Genomic DNA, 17,819 nt, shown 5'->3' on the forward strand with positions numbered 1-17,819 from the left:
CCCTCTTTATTCAATCAAAGAACCCCCCCCAAATAAATATTATTTGGCACTTTATTTTAGTGCATTTACAACTACCACTAGAAAGAGATACTTAGTGGTCTTGATTTCAATGCATTACAAACCCTCATGAAGAGTATATGCTAAAAGTGAAACTTGGGCACAATAATCAAGGAAACAAATAGCATCACTGCGATCTACTCAAAAAATCATGCACTTTCAAAAAAAGAATCGCCTCGATACGAGGTCATATGAGAAAGTTATGATCCTCTGAAGTTTCCGAAACGAGAACTGTGCACAGTCACGGCTGAGAATCTGCAATTTCTGAAGAATTCATGCATGAAAATCAAAAATTAACTCCACTAGTGGATAGAGCACAAAAAAATAGCCAAGTTCATAACAAGAATTATCAAAATCGGAGTCCGTATGAGCAAGAATGAGACATTTGAAAACTGCATTCAAATCTGCGGCTGCCAACGGAGAGGGGTATGGCTGTAGCTTTGCATGCTCGATTATGAAAAATATACAGCTTGCATGCTAAATCTAAAAGATACCCAGATGGTTTTTCGGAGCTGCGAACAAAACCCAGAAAGCATTTTTCTTGCTAATGAACAAAAGATGTTGTTGTAGTGTAAATCAGACGCCTTTAATAGTAAAAAACGGCTCCAGAAATCAGAAAACGACCCCAGCAACCAAAATATGACATGCAAATGCTGGAACCTACAAAACTGATTGAAAACTCCAAATATGCAAGTTGGTTGTCAAATTTGATATTGAAAGCCCAGAGAAAAACTGTTTTTGTCAAAACTTTTTTGATTCTCAGGATCATCCAAAGATGCAAGAGAAGAGCATACTTTTTTTTTTCAAAAAAATACAATAAAGTTTATTTGCCCCCCCCTTAATCTCTCAAATAAGGAAACTAAAATCTACTCTTGCACATAGAAAAGCTCTGATACCATGTTAGAATCTGAAAAGATTAATAACTCAGAAAACTAGTGCAAAGAGTAAATATCTAAACTATGAATGCAAATGATACAAAATCAAAATAGCATCATAGAGTTAGTCTCCAAGAGAGTAATGCAAATGCTGGAAGCAAAATAGCATTAAGAGGATGCAAAAATAAGAGATGCAAATACAAGCTAGGTAGCATGCTTATATAGGCTAGGAAGAGGGAGGAGGTGGCAACACCAACCAATGAGGAGCAACCATCTATCAGACTAAAGATAGCAAAGTATCTTCCCAAGATAGCTAATGGATGCTCACATGTAGGAAGATGACACCTCACAACCATTCACCTAATAAGACATGCTTTATTAACCTAAGCGAGATTATTAAAAGTGTAGAAAAAACCTAGCAAAATAGGAAAAATAAAAAACTACACTGACATCTTGTACAACCTAGGATAGTTCGTTGCCCTTTCTGTAGGTAGGTACACCATATAAAAAGTTATATAAAACTTATTCTTGTCCTTCACCATCCTCAGTTGCTCACACGAGTTTTCACTTAGTGTGGTGGCCTGGTCTAGTGGTATTCTTGCATGCTTGATGGTTTCAATGAAGTTGACCATAAATGTAGTAAGATGACTTGCTGTAGGTAAGCCATGACTCTACTCAGGAGAATGATAGAGAATCTGATGTCATCCTTCATGTATCCTTGAATCATATCCACTTTTCTAGTTATCTTTCCTTGAGGAAGCTTCTCAATGAGGTATGAGGAATGTATGATGTCAATGGCCTCTTGCTGATGCTCCCTATACCATCTTTCAGTTGCTTCATAGGAGAGTTAGATGAACTGATTTGTTCTAGGAAGATGGAAGACCCTCTCAATGTTATTAGGTCATAGATCCAACACCACTTCTCTGATGACACTCTTAACTACCCTTTCATCAGGAACAAAATGCCAAGATAGGGTCATGATTAATTCAGCTGACTGTACAATCCCTAGATGTGACATTGCATTCACTAATCTAGAACAGATCAATGAAGACATCATGGTTGACCTCTTTATCAGGTTGTTGAAAACTGTTAGGAATTCTCCCAAGTCTATGTGTTAGAGATCAGTATCCTTGATCTCAACATTATCATCATGGAGCCTTTACTTCAAAGGTACACCCTAAAACTTGAGAACTATAGGTTTGGGTGTTGCTCCGAATGTGGATGCCATTTGATCACATTACCTTCACATTGCGAGAAAAGTGTTTATTAGTCACAAAATAGCGTAAAAGAAAAAACATAAGTAAAAAAAAAAAATGTCCCCCTTCGAGGATTTATTTATTTCTATATTTGAAATTTTTATTTAAACTTATATTTTATTTTATTTTTAATTTATTTTTTTTTTTTTTAAAAAAATTATACTTAAAAAAAAAAATTAAAACATTTTGCAAAATAAAATATGAAAAAATAGAATAGGGTGTGCTTATAGTGATGTCCCATGGGTGCATGATGTGGGCTGCAAGGGTAGCACCATGCGGGAGCCATCACGTGCACATGTCCAAAGGGATGTTGCATGGGTGTCGTCATGCAATCACTTTGAAAGGTAGTGCCATGCAGGCACCGTCATGCATGAGCACACCCAAAGGCTATGTTGCGTAGGCACCACTATGCATGAGCATGACTAGAGGGCATCGTGCAAGCACCACCACTAGTGACTATGCCTAGAGGGCGCCACACTGGTGTCACCTACTGAGTGCACCCGAAGGGCACAATGCATGTGCCCAAAAGGGGGGTTACATGGGTACAACCACATGAGCATGCTCAAAGGGCACTGCATAGGCCTAGTATTACTAGCACACGAGGGGTGAAGGCTTACCCTTGCCCCATCGAATGATAAAAAAAAAATTGAGAAAAAATGAGAGAAGGATGGGGTTTTATAGCCCCGTGTTGGGCCGGGGGTGCACGACACACACTCCACCCATGCATGCGCATGAAGCTACTATTTATTATTATTATTTATTTATTTTTTTCAATTTCTAATTTTTTTTGTGATTTTTAAATTTTCTTATTGTTTTATGTTATTTCAATTTTCCTCTAAAATTCTAACTTTTAACAAAATTTTCTTTTCTCGACTCTCGAACTATGAGTTGGGGAGTCAAAAAAGTAGGGGTTCCCCATTCCTAGTTAGGATGGGGTGTGTTTCGTGGACACCACAATAGTATACAAAATGAGGTTAGAGGGTGGATTAAATTGTCATTTGGTAACATTTTTAAAGAAAAGAGGGAGACTAAAAGAAGATTGGAGACCCTACAAAATAATATGGTCAGACGTAATTTATCTTATGAAGCTCAAAAGATGAATTGGGTGGTCATGCCCAATGCAAGATGATGTTAGGGAGGGAGGAAATTTTTTGGAAACAATGTTCAAGGGTTCAATTGCAACAGAGGGTGAAAAAATACTAATTTTGTCCATAAGTTAGCTTGAAAAAGATAAAAGAGGAATATCATAAGCAAGCTAGTGATATCATTGGCCATGAATTGTTGAATGAGGAAGAGATGGATGGATGAGCATCAAACTACTTTAAGGAAATTTACAATTCTCTCTATTCAAACATAGTTATCAATACTCTAGCATCATTATTACGGCTTGTGAACCTAGTGATTGATGAACAAATAAATAAGGACCTAACTAGAAAAGCTACAAAAGAGGAAGTTACAAAAGTTTTTTCTTTCTATGGGCCTGTATAAAGCCTTGGGACCAGATGGATTTCCCCTAGTGTTCTTCCAAGAGTTTTGGGAAATTTTCAAGTATGATTTTACCCATGCTACTTGACATTTTTTTAGAATGGGAAAGTTGCCGAAAGAACTTAACTAGTCCTTAATTGTTCTAATACCAAAAATTGATGAATTGAAGCAACTGGGGGAATTTAGACCTATATTTCTATGAAAACATGATTTATAAGATGGGTAGCCATATTAAACCCCTGTTAGATAAATTCATTGGCCCCTATCAAAATGGGTTTGTCCCAAGCAAACATATTCTGGGTGTGGTGATTACTGCCCATGAGGTTATTCACTCCATGGAGAAATGCAAGAAGCCAAGTATGGCTCTAAAACTTGATATTTATAAGGCATATGATATGTTGATGAGGGAGTATTTAATTGAAATTCTCATCAAGACAAGATTTTAAGAAAAAAAATTATGAATAGTTAAGGAAGCAGTCAACACAATCCAATTTTCTATTTTGTTGAATGACTACCTAGGAAGATTTTTCATGTGTAGTCAAGGTCTTTGACAAGGGGACCCCCTATCACCTTACTTATTCATCATTATTTCATAGATGTTCGGAAGAAACTTAATGGCTTCAACCCATTAGGGTAAAATCAAAGGCATAAGACCTACCTCCTCTCTCCCATCATAGGTGCTACAATAGTTTGTTGATGGTACTTTCCTTTATGGTATCTCTTTGATCCATGAAGTAAAGGCATTGAAAATTTTACTTGATCAGTATGATAAGGTTTTAGGGCAATCAATAAACTATCAATAAAGAAAAGTGTACTTCTTCAACATGGAAAGGGACCTTAGGTAGAAAGTGATCGAAATAATGGAGTGTCAAGAAAATGATTTACTGGACACCTATCTTGGTTTCCTACTCATGATTAAGGGGATAATATCATAGTACTAGAATGGGTTGGTCAATCCTATACAGAGAAAGGTTGCAGACTAGAAAGGAAAGATCTTGATTAATGTGGGGAAACTCCAACTCCTCTCAACATCCCTATAGGGTATCCCAATGTACTTTCTATCCCTTTTTAAACTCCCAAGTAGATATAAGGACATTATTGAGAATATTGAAGGAATTTCCTATGGTTTGGGAAAAAGGAGAAGATAAGTTTAAGTCTTGTTAACTATTGTTAAATATAAAACATATGGATGAATAGGATTTAGAATAATGCACATGAAAGAGACCCCAAACCAAACTTTTACACATACAAATTAATTGTAAGGGGATGGGATGTAAATATGGAAGTACTAATATTGAAATGAAGAAAAAAAAGAACTTACCTCCAAAAAAGAACCTGCTAAAAACCCTATCAAATAGTGTTAGAAATTGTTGACTTACACATTTCTGAACTAAAGTTGTGAGATCTACAAAACCTAATAATATTTTTCTTTTCTGAGCCAAGTCAACCTTGACCCAAAGTTGGGGTAAGATCTTACCCTAGGGTACAATCTTACACCAAATAGTTAACCTTGACTTGTATTGCTCTAAGGGGAATTATGTTTGTGGATCCTAAAAGTTTGACAAAAAGGGTATCCAGATCTGCATTGATATTCACTGTCTCGCACCTCTATCTACAATAAAAAGGGTTTTACTATTTGGATGAGGGGTTTTCCTTGGCCAAACCTTGATTTGGAATCAATCTTAATAATGAAATTGAAGTAGAGAATGATAGCAAGTAGTAGAAGTAGATCTATCAACAAATCTATGATAATCAATAGATATGCAATTGTATTTGAAATGTAAACAAGTATATTGATATGAAAGCTTAGACTCAGTAATGTAAATCAAAAGCATAAATATAAATCAAAACCTCCATGATTGTATGATTGAAATCCATCTTGAGGGAAGAAGGAATAGATCTTGAAGATGAACAAAGGATCTTGAAGGAAGATCACACCACCATGATCGATAGATCTAGGGTTTGAATGATGAATCTTGAATGCTTGAACCAAATCCCTTAAAAGTCTTAAATACTTGAATCCTTGATCTTCAATGGAAAACTTGAATTCTTAAATGGGTGATTTCTTGCTCACTTGATTTTCTTGCTTGAATTTTCTTGGAAGAAAACTTGATCTCAAAACTAGATTACTTAATTGTGAAAAGTAGATATGACAATGAGAGAGGAAGGCTTCCTTTTATACTAGTCTAGGGCACAAAATTCTAGAGAGGTTGACATAGGAGAATTAAATTCAAATTAAGCCTTAACCCCTAGAAATTTTCCTAGATTAAATATGTAATTTGAGTGTGTACCATTCCAAAGCCTGAAACAACCAAACCGAAAGTAGGAAGACAAACTTTTGAATTTCTCCTCGTATCCGACAAACTTTTTGATGAAAAGGGGGACCTAGGTCAAGTTCATTATCGACCTTAACCTAAGTCAAGGTTGAGGTTGACTTTGACATGGGTCAAGGTCAAGGTTAACCTTGACCTAGGTGTTTAGAACCTTTGGAAAATGAGCCAAAAGGGAAAAATAATGCTTGTAGAGGCCCAAGTAGAGCCCTAAAGAGGCACAAAAGATGGGAATGGGGTAGAAAAGAGGAGAAACTTGATGAAAGCCCAAAACATCCCCTAAGGAGGGATGCACATTCTTAACATGGAAGTTCTTGCATTTTAGGATGATACATTAAGGCCCCACTTTAGAAAGAGTATGGAAATTGAACATGCCCATGGTAAGGGAGAAGAAAGATCCAAGTGGATTCACAAAAGGATAGAATAATACTTAGTTAGTGACATGAGCCACCAAGCCAAGGATCCTAACTCAACATACACACATGAGGGTGTCAAAAAAAAGAAAAAAAAAAAGCTAAAAGACACAAAAATAGGGGTTAGTACTAAAACAAACCCAAATAACCTAGTAAAGGAAATCTTACTAAGAAATGCTTCCTGTACTAATATCATATCTAGAAAGCTATCATAAAATAAAAAATGATTATATATGAAAGACAAGATAAACACTATAAATAACATAGCTTTATGATCCAATGCTACTATTATGAAAGAAAAAAGAGAGATAGAAAAAGAAGGTAAAGTGATTATCTGGCTAAGTGAGATGCTCACCTTACCGTAAATCACCAAGGAAGCAGAGCCCAATAGGTGGCCAAACCTGATAGTTCATTTGTAAACTATACTTTGAAATTGTAATGCATCTTTTAATAGCTTCTAGAATATTGATAGATCCACCTTCTTGTAAGACTATGAATATAAAATGCGTATCTCTTTAGGATTTTGCAACTTATGTGCATTACCTTCCATGAATTTAGCATATTGAAAATTTGAAAAATGTGTCTTTCTTTAGGATTTAGCAACTTGTGTGTGTTACCTTTAGAGGATTTAGCATATAAATAAAAAACTATAGTAGAAAGTAGACCCTATATATACCCCCCCTCCCCCCCTTATCATGACTATCTATTAGTCATGATAAGGAAGAGAAAGAGGATACCTAGTTCACAATGCTAGGAGATATCTTGTTAACAAAAATGTACACTATGTTCTTAGTGAAGGATATTGACCCCTACATCCAAGAGTATAGATAATCATGAAAATAATATGTCACATATGGAAAAATGATCCTCAAATAGAAAATTATCTTATCAACAAAACCCTATCGTAGAGGAGTGCTTTAGATAAAATATCATCTTTCAAAGATAAGCCAAGTAGGAACAAAGATTCAATCATCAAGTCCCCTACAAATAAGAGAAAGAGGAATCTTTGATTAAGAGAAATGACTCTAACATCAAAGCAAGGGTAAGAGTTTATAAAGAACATAATTTTAAAAATAAAGAAGAAGTGATGAGCTAGGACAACAACCTCTCATAAAAAAAGAATATCCATAGTCAAAACATCAATCATTATAATGAAATAATGTTGTAGGATAAATAAATGCCACTAAACTAAGGAAAGTAGATCCCTAGACAAAGCAAGAAAGAAGAACCTTGTCCCCTAGGGATGAAGACAAGGGATACCTTTGTAAAAAAAATGGTTTTAGAAAATATATCTAAAATAATAAAAGAAAACTATGGATGATTATTAACATAACACAAAACCATAGGAATAAGTTATAGAAAGGATAACCAATTAAACTCAAAAAAAAAAACATAATGGATTTTAGAGAGTTGAAAAATATACCTCTTTTCCCCTACAGAAGAGAAAAGAGGAGAAATGATCTATTTTATAGAAGAATAAGGAGTAAAATTATGGATAAATCTCAAAGGGGAATTTTTTTTTCTCTTCCCTTTAATATCATGTTATGGATCGAATAAGAAGGGGAAGGAAATTAAAATAATTCTTTCACATCTACATCATAAACTATAGTTTGAACCCCATCATAAGTGTGGGAAGAACTAGGAATAGTAGATGGAGAATTGGGAATATGAATATTAGGAATTGGAATATGAAGGATAGGATTAGGATTAGGAACTAGATTAGGAAGAATATGATTAGGAAGAGCTTAAGAATTGGCGAGAATGGAAGATACAAATGAAGGAACACTTTGAACCATAGTTGGCAGAGCATTGGAATAGGTAAAAGGGATACTATGGTAAGAAGATCATGAGGTAGGTAAAGACACTGATAGAATACCCATAGGAAGATATGAAAGAGATGTAAGCACTATATGAGGAGTGCAGCTAGGAATTCTAGGTAAAGGAATCGAAGAATGTTCCACACTAGTGATAGGAGGACTAAATCCAAAATCTTGAAATTCTTCAATTAAAGGTTTGATACCACACAAGAGATTAACACCTTGATCACTATCACAAAGAACTTTCTTAAAGGTCTTTATCATTTAAATAGAATTTTGAGGATATAACATTCTAGGTGCATCGATATTGTAAATAGTGGAACATGAAGGTTACCATGAACACACCCTATGGTAAAGATCAATTGAAGAGGTTGCAGAGGAAGATGAAATAGGAATAGGATCAATGGATATTTCATTTGAAAAATTTTCATCCTCACTTCCATGCACCTCATTAAGGGATCTAACCTTTCTCGTAATAAAAGCCTCATCAAAGTCTTCAAAATAAAAATCATTCATGTTGAACAAAAAGTAACACAGAAAGCATGAAAAATGTAAATATGTTTGAAATATAAACACAAGAGTATAATATAAATCTTTTTTTTTTAAAAGTAAAATATCTAACACAAGATGCAAATATAACACCACAAAGAAAGAGTTTCCATAAATGGGTTCACCAAAATGTAAAATATAAACTATATGGATGAATAGGATTTAGAATAATGCACATGAAAGAGACCCTAAACCCATAATTTATACATACAAATGAATTGTAAAGGAATGAAACATAAATATGGAAATTCTAATATTGAAATGAAGAAATGAAAGTACTTACCTCTGAAAAAGAACCTGACAAAAGCTTGTCAAATATAAAAAGCTGGTTGTTTTTGTACTCTTGAACCAAAACTGTGACATCTACAAAACCCATAAATATTTTTCTTTTCTTAGTTAGGTAAACCTTGAACCAAAGCCAGGGTAAGATGTTACCCTAGGGTACAATCTTACCCCAAAATGTTGACCTTGATCTACATTGCTCTGATGGAAATTTTGTTTGTGAATCTTGAAAGTTCAGCGAAAAGGATATCCAAATTTGCACTAATATTTACTATCCCGCACTTGTATATGCAAGAAAAAGGATTGTTTTATTTGGATGAGGGTTTTTCCTTGGTAAAACCTCGGTTTGGAATCAAACTTAATAATAGAATTAAAATAGTGAATTCTATCAAGTGGTAGAAGTAGATATATTGATGAAGCTATGATATTCAATAGATATGCAATTGTATTTGAAATGTAAAAAGATTATTGATATGAAAGATTGGACTCAATAATGTAAATCAAAACCTCCATGATTGTATTATTGAATTCCACCTTGAGGGAAGATTGAATAGATCTTGAAGATGAACAAAGGATCTTGAAGGAAGATCATACCACCACGATCGATAGATCTAGGGTTTGAATGATAAATCTTGAATGCTTGAACAAAATCCCTTCAAAGGCTTGAATACTTAAATCCTTGATCTTCTATAAAAAAATTGAATTCCTAAATGGATGATTTCTTGCTCACTTGATTTTATTTCTTGAATTTTCTTGGAAGAAAACTTGATCTCAAAATTTTATTACTTGATCATGAAAAGTGGATATGAAAATGAGAGAGGAAGGCTTCCTTTTATACTAGTATAGTGCACGAACATCTAGAGAGGTCAAAATAGGAGAATTAAATTCCAATAAAGACTTAACCCCTAGAAATGGACCTAGATTAAATATGATTTGAGGGTTTACCATTCCAAAGCCTGAAACAACCAACCTAGAAGTGGGAAGACAAACTTTTTAGCTTCTCCCCACATCTGGCAAAATTTATGATGAAAAGGGGGACCTGGGTCAAGGTCAAGGTTGAATTTGACCTAAATCAAGGTTGAGGTTGACTTTGACCTAGGTCAAGGTAAAGGTTGACCTTGACCTAGGGGTTTAGGACCCTAGGAAAATGAGCTAGAAGAGAAAAATAGTGCATGGGGAGGCCCAAATAGAGCCCCAAATAAGCATAGAAGATGGGAAGGGGGTAGAGAAAAGGGGACAACTTGATGAAAGCCAAATAAAAACACTAAGGAGGCCTAGACATTAATAAGATGGAAGTACTTCCATTTCAAGAAGATACAACTATGACAAAGTGTGCAACCCCAAGCCACTTAGCAGTTTGAACATTAGAAGGATTGGTAATTTGAATAGTCCTATTATCTAAGGTGAGATGGAGATTTTTGAACACCTCGAGTAATTGGTTCACTATTATTCATGCTAAATACTTAAGGGGAGAGTTGTTCCACTATCATCTCTATAGTAGTAGTCTTTCCCCAAGGCCAAAAATTTGGAATAACATATTACACACCATTAACTTTTGAAGAAGGATATAAAATGGACTGTGTTAGGGTATGGAGAAATCATTGGTGTCTAGGAGGACCACTGGTTTGATGAAGGGCCCCTTACTTACTCAGTGTTCCAACCTACTAGGAAGTATTGCTTCAACCATTTTGGAGGTCTGGTATGGAACTAAAGCACCCCTGATAACCAATGGAAGAGATTACACATTCATGACAATCCTATGGAGACCAGATTGCTCAAAGAACTACAAGAAACTAGATTGAAAAATCTCATATCCCCATCGCCCCTATGGAAAATTTCTTAGTCTAGAGCTTGGCCCCCACAAGAGAATTTACTATTAAATCTACTTACACCTGTTGTGTTGAGGGAGGTGATGCACTAAAGGATTAGAAGCATTTATGGCATCTATGGATCCTACCTAAAATTTATTTTTTCTAGTGGATGATTTTTCATCGGAGCATCCTCACCATTGGTAATCTCCAAGAAGAAAAGGCTTCTCTCTAAATGGGAGGTTTAGTGGTGCTTTAACAAAGAACTAAATCAGTTTGTGGATTGGAAAGGCCCATCCCACCCCCCATTTCTAAGATCCATTTGGAAGATCAACCCCCTTTTGTGTGTTGGAAAATTTGGAAGGAACAAAATAATCAAATCTTTCATAGCAAGTTATCCCCCACATTGGTGGTTGTGATTTAGTTGATGAAAATTTTGAAGGAATGTAGTGATATCTAGGATTGGAAACCTCCATCGCACCCCTCAAGTGAATATGAAACTAAATGGGCCAACTCATGGGACCTTAGCTAGAGGATGGCATAATTTGAAAATTCCAAAATCAATGCCAAATGTAACATTATGTGGCAACCTCCCCCTGCTTCATGGATGAAGGAAAACTTTGATGGATCTTCCATTGAGGGAAATATTGTGGCTTGTGGGGTTACATGTGATGAAATGGGAAGGCTTGTTGTTTCTTATGTGGGAAGTTGTCAAAGAGGATCAAATAATAAAGCATAAGCCTTGGCCCTTCTATGGGGCATAAATATTGTGAAAGAAAGAAGAATAGAAAGGTTAGCTATTGAAGGAGATTCTATTTTAATTATTAAAGATGTAAAAGGTGATGGAAATATAAATTGGAAGACTAAATCAATTATCCAAGAAATCTATTCCTTGATAAATAAACTTCAGGAGGTTATGATGGGCCATGTCTATCGGGAAGGAAATAATGTGGTTGATGACTTGGATAAGATAAGACATGATTTTAATGGGATGCAAAGGGGGATGATGTTAGCTAGATCCCACTAGCCAGCCATCTTCACGTGGAAAGTAAAAGAAAACATATCGATGTGGTATGTAGGGTTATAACAGGTGAAAAGTCTTCATTGGCCCAAGAGGGAAATATCCATTATGGGTTAAATTTCATAATGATATTAATGAAAGGGAGGGTTTTAATATTATTATCCTTTATGGCATGCCCAATACAAACATTTATAATGAAGGTGAAAAGAAAATTTGTAGGGATCTTGTTAGAGGAAAGAAGTCACGATGGATGGGCACAGTAAAATATAATAAGTACAACTTTCCAGTGCATCATAAAATCGAATGGTGGTACACCTGGCATTCCTTGAGAGTTATTGGGAAGGTACCCTTCATATGAGAAAACATAGGGTGGTGTTTGGAAACTATGATACCTTGTCATCATAATACGATGATCAATTATGATAATAAGGCCATTTAGAGGGATGAAGTCTCAAAAATCTCCCTTATTCAAGCTCCTACCTACAACAGGGGTATGTCAATGGATACAGAGGGTTTTGTGAAATTGAGCTTGGGGAAGAAGCCACAGGTGGCAACTCTAACTCCATTGAGTTGGATAAGATTGAGGACTACATTAGGGACAATGAAGCAAGATGGGTTTATTTGAGGGAAGGAGGCCATTTTCCCTTCATGGAGTGTATTGAAGGATTTGATGAGCATGCATCCATGCAATTTGTGGACTCTTGGGCTAAAAAAATGTTGAGTATTAATGGGATTTATTTTGAAATCATAGAGGAACTCATTGTGAATATGGGTACCCTATCTCTTGAATGAATGAGTTGGTGTAAGAAACCCAGAGTGTCGAATGAGGCAAGCTTGAGGAAATTCTTCTTCTCCAAGGAGCAACCAGTGTGCATTCATGGTGGAATTTTAGAGAGGATCTTCCTAAGCCCTAGGATTTTGTTTTCTATTCTACATCATGCTCAAGGATCACTTCCAAGCGCTTTAATATTAAAACTTTTCCATTTTAAACCATTATAAAAATCATGATTTAATCACCTCTCCACATCTCATTCTACATTCTATGGAAGATGGTATTTTTAACATTTGGAAGTAGAGGGATAAAGTGAGACCCTTTTACATTTTTCACCAATCCTTCATGTTCAAGCTCTACAAATTCCACCAAGCCCTTAACCCACCCCTAATTGTGAATGCCCTAGCCATTTATACCCCTTGGGTCTCCAACAACCTGAGCCCTGGGTTGGCCTTGAAAAATTTAGTAAATAATTCCCCTGGTATTGAGAAGTATATTAGTGTCATTGACATGGATACTAATATTCGTAGAAGTAATAAAGCTACTAGGAGTCAAGCAAGAGGCTCAAAATGGAAACATTTAGAACCCCGCCCAAAAAGGATGTCAGCTCTGAATCCACGTAGGTGGAGATCAAACCTACTAGGCAGAGGAAAATGAAAATGATGCACCCTAGCTTTGAGAGTAAAGATAAGCCTAGTGCATCCCATATTTATGATACCCTTTGAAGGTAACCCTTACATGTATAAGAGATTGGTTGGTGATATCACTTCCCCTATGAAGAATGTAGAGGGTGGTGGGGGGAAGGCAAAGCCCCACCCCCCATGAGAAGAATAAAAGTAATAACAAGATGAATAGGTAGGAGAAATGCCTATATGAACTTGTGGATAACTAGGAGATCCTGCATAGAAAATTTGACACCCTTGCTAAGTACACCACTAAGATAATGCATTCGGCAGCCACAACTTTGTATCTTCTAAAGATCAATAATGAGGAGAAGGATGTAGGAAAAGAAAGTGAAGCCACTCACTCTCTCTACAAATTTCGATAGGATGATTGGTTTAAAACTCTCTTGGAAAAACATGTAATGGAGGAGGAAGACATGACTATTAAGAATGACCCAGAAGAAAAAGAAGAGAGCTAGCCCTTGTGCTTTTATTTTAAAGTTTTTGATATTATTTAGTCAAAGTTGGGTCTCCCTTTTGGGCAAAAAGTGGAAGTGTTTTTCTTATTTTTGAAATTTTTGGTCCATTGATGCCAAAATTTGAGGCATTTAGAGATTGAAGATAAAAAAAAATCAGAAATGAAGATTGTAGTGCTTGAAATCTTTTTTTGAATATGCAATGTATTTCTATACCCATATGATGTATTTTGTTTTTGGTATGGAGCTTTTTAAACCACTTTTCAAAATGTCCATTTCAAGACCATACCACACTCATCTACATACACCATAATTTGACACAAACAAATAAAATTTTGTAAACTCTTTTAAAGGTAGTTACCTAACACACCAAAGATTGATGAAAATATTTTTTCTTAATTTTTAACTAATTTTTTTTTAGTAATTTCTAATTGGCTATAAAGGTAAATTCTAAAAGCTCTCATATACAAACACCATATTTGGATCAAAATTTCACTTTTTTCAATTTTTTTTTTCTTTTAAGTTCAAAAGAATTATATGTAGATTGATGGTATATACATTAATTTAAGAAAACCCATAAAATAAAAAAGTTATTAAATTTTTATTGAGCCTACTTATTTTACATTTAGGTACCACATTTGTTTAAAAAATAATGCAAAAATAGTAAATAAAATCATAAAACTATAAAATCTATATTTCTAAAATCAAGACAATGATAACTCTAATAGGTTTTTGTTTCATAAAAAAAATTGACCGGAAGACCCTCTAAAAACTATGGCTAAGTCTGAATTTGTCAGTTTAATGCCATAGCCAAATCTTGAGAGGTCAAGGCATGGGCTTGGTCTCACCAAGCCTATCCCAAACCAAAGTCTGAGGTGGGAGAAAAAATCCCACCCCATGTTGTAAGAAACAAGTACTCATTTTTTGAAATTCAAAAAATGGATGCCCATTATGAAAAAGTATTTTCAATGTTTAAAACACATTTTAAATCCCAAAAAATAAAAAATAAATTAAATTTTTAGAAACAAGCACCCATTTTTAAAAAATTATTTAAATGGGTACCTATATTTTATTTTTTTTAAATTCAAAATTTGTATTTTTTCAAAAATGGGAACCCCTTTTTTGAAAATTAAAAATGGGCATCCAATTTTTTTTTTACAAGTGCTTGTTTAACATTTGAAATTTGGATCGGGCACCCAAGCCTAATATGGATGCCCATTTTTTAAAAATTGGGTGCCCATTTCTAGAAGAGCATTATCTCAGTTCGTGAACTTCTGTAGAATTGAGACTCATCTTTCTGCACTTACCCTAATCTTATAATTTAAAATAAAAATAAATAGAAAAGAGGAACAATAATAATAAATTGCACATTTATTGTATTATCAAAATTAAACTTAGAATAGATGTCTCTAGGAAAGTAGAGATTTCTAAGTCAACAAGTCAAGTCAAGAGATTTGTTGATCCCTAAATCTTATTTGTAGCTCTTGTATTATGTAAATAAAAAGTACGATGTACTCTTCTAGACATAGAGATATAGATATAGGTACATCTATATCTATATCTATATATAATCAAGATCAAAGAAAATATTATTAAAAGAGAGAGTTATTTAATTTTTTAAAAAAGGAATTACATTTGAGATAAGTAAGAGATTTTATAGACAACAAGAAAAATTATAATCTTTTCATCTAGTTTTTAAATCAAACTATCTACCTATGGGTGCGAATGTTTCATTATAATCAACTCCATATTTTTGTTCAAAACCTTTAGCTATTAATCTTGCCTAATATTTTTCAACCTCTCCATTTACATTAATTTTATAGACCCATTTTACACCTATGCATTATTTGTCCATAGGAAAATAAACTAGCTCCCACATGTAATTTTCCCAATATAATGTATTTCATCACTCATTGCATTAATGCATTATTTTTTATTAATTACATACTCAAAATGCATACGATCTTGAATAAATAGACTATAATTTGATTATGAATTTATCCTATATTCTTGAACATAAATATCTTACAAACTTGTAGTCTTATTGCTTCCATGCCTTGATCTCAATTGTGCAATTATAGGACTTAAGTCATTATTTACATGTGTACTTGATAATTCTCCTTTCTTATCTCTCATTTGTTTGTTATCTCCTTGTGGGCTTTTTGATTGATCTTTTTTATTTTCTTCATCTTTTTCTTATTGATCATCAAATGATATTATTCGAGTATCAACAATTATCTTATCTATAGTTGCATCCCTAGATCATTGTTCTTTGAATCCAACATCTCTAATCACAATTAATTTCTTAATTTTAGGATTAAATAACTTGGAAGCCTTAGATTATTCATTATAATCACTAAATATATATTTTTCACTTTTATCATCTTATTAATTCCTTACTTTTTTAGGAACATGTGCATGTGAAATATATTCAAATACTCTTAAATGTGAAACACAATGATGCTTACCACTCCATGCTTGTTGTGGAATAATGTTTCTTATAATATTTTTTGGACTCCTATTCAAGATATAAATAGCACAAGTTCTACTTCATCAAAATATTTATTAGGTAAGATTTATTATGTAAATTCTTACCTTTCAACATCATTCTTTCCATCTCCATTATTATTTGATTCTTTCCTTATGCAACACCATTTTGCTGAGTTGTGTAACTTGTAATTAATTTCTTATTTAATCTATGGTACTTGCAATAATCCAAAATTTCATTTGACTTGTATTCACCTCCTTGATTTGATCTCAAAATTGAATTGTTGTTCATGTCAGGTTTGAATTGCTCTCACCATTACACAAGTTAGAGCATGAATATATTACCACACATCTAAAGCATTTGCTTCTCTCATGTCTAATGTCATTCTAATTAGGATGCTTCTTCTCAAGTAATGCAACACTCAATTGGGATAGGTTTTTACAGAATGATGTAGTGGTGAGCTATAAATCTTGGGTACAAGAAATCATATTTTAGGTATACAAAGTTGAAAAATAAGAAAGGAATAGAAAATTTGAGGTGTCTATCATCATTTAAACATATCCTCTTAGAAGAGAGTTTATTTGTGTCAAAGTGACCAACATATTGTAATTAGGGATTTATTTTGATGTCCATGTTTAGAGATTGCATCAAGTTAAAAATCTATCCTTTAGTAAAGGAGGTAGAAAGAGGATGAATTGCACTTGCAATTATCAATAGGATCCATCTGTTAACTTTAAGTTAGGCTTACATGGTAATTTATTAAAATTGTTGGATATAGGATTCCATTTGAGAGTGCAATTGAAAGACAATGTAGCATGTACCTTTAAATGTTAGGAATTAGACTAATTAAATAACATGAGTTGCCACTGTATTTTGGGTGCTTAAAATGATAATGTTCAAATACCAATCATCTCATTGCCCTCTACAATGAAGGTTCAACTAGGGAGGGACATGTCATATGCTTTATTATCCACATTCATTATATCTTATACTATAAGATAAATAATGTTTATGGAGTCTAAATGTTGGAGATTATGATTTTGATTAATGATCCCTAAGTCATGTTGTATATTATTGTCAAACACTTTGTCATTCACAAGGTAGGGTTGTTCAATCATTATTGTGATCAAGCCATTGTATATAGACCAAGTAAAGTATTAAAGACTTGTATATATTCCAAGTTATGTGTTGAGAAGTAATTAATGTTGAGCAAGCTAAAGGTCACCAATTGCTTTGGTGATTGCCAAGTTTGTTGGGGACATTGTTTGACACCGAGTGATATAGAGGCCGAGTAATTTAGTATATGTTGAGAATAATTAAGGCCAATGGACAATATGATGAAATAGTTTATGTTGAGTTTCAACATGGTGTGAGTGTTGAGTAACATAGTTTCACATTTTTTTTTTTATTGACACATAATCTAAGGTAGGCTTTTTTTATTGAGCTTGAAGAATTTTTTGAAGATCAAGGAGGTAATCAAGGAGATCATTATGCATCAATTGGAAGATCATTAATCCCTATGTGAGAC

Source organism: Cupressus sempervirens, chromosome 3, assembly GCF_028749045.1.
Source record: "Cupressus sempervirens isolate cs-2001-9-10 chromosome 3, ASM2874904v1, whole genome shotgun sequence".
In the NCBI taxonomy this organism is placed as follows: domain Eukaryota; kingdom Viridiplantae; phylum Streptophyta; class Pinopsida; order Cupressales; family Cupressaceae; genus Cupressus; species Cupressus sempervirens.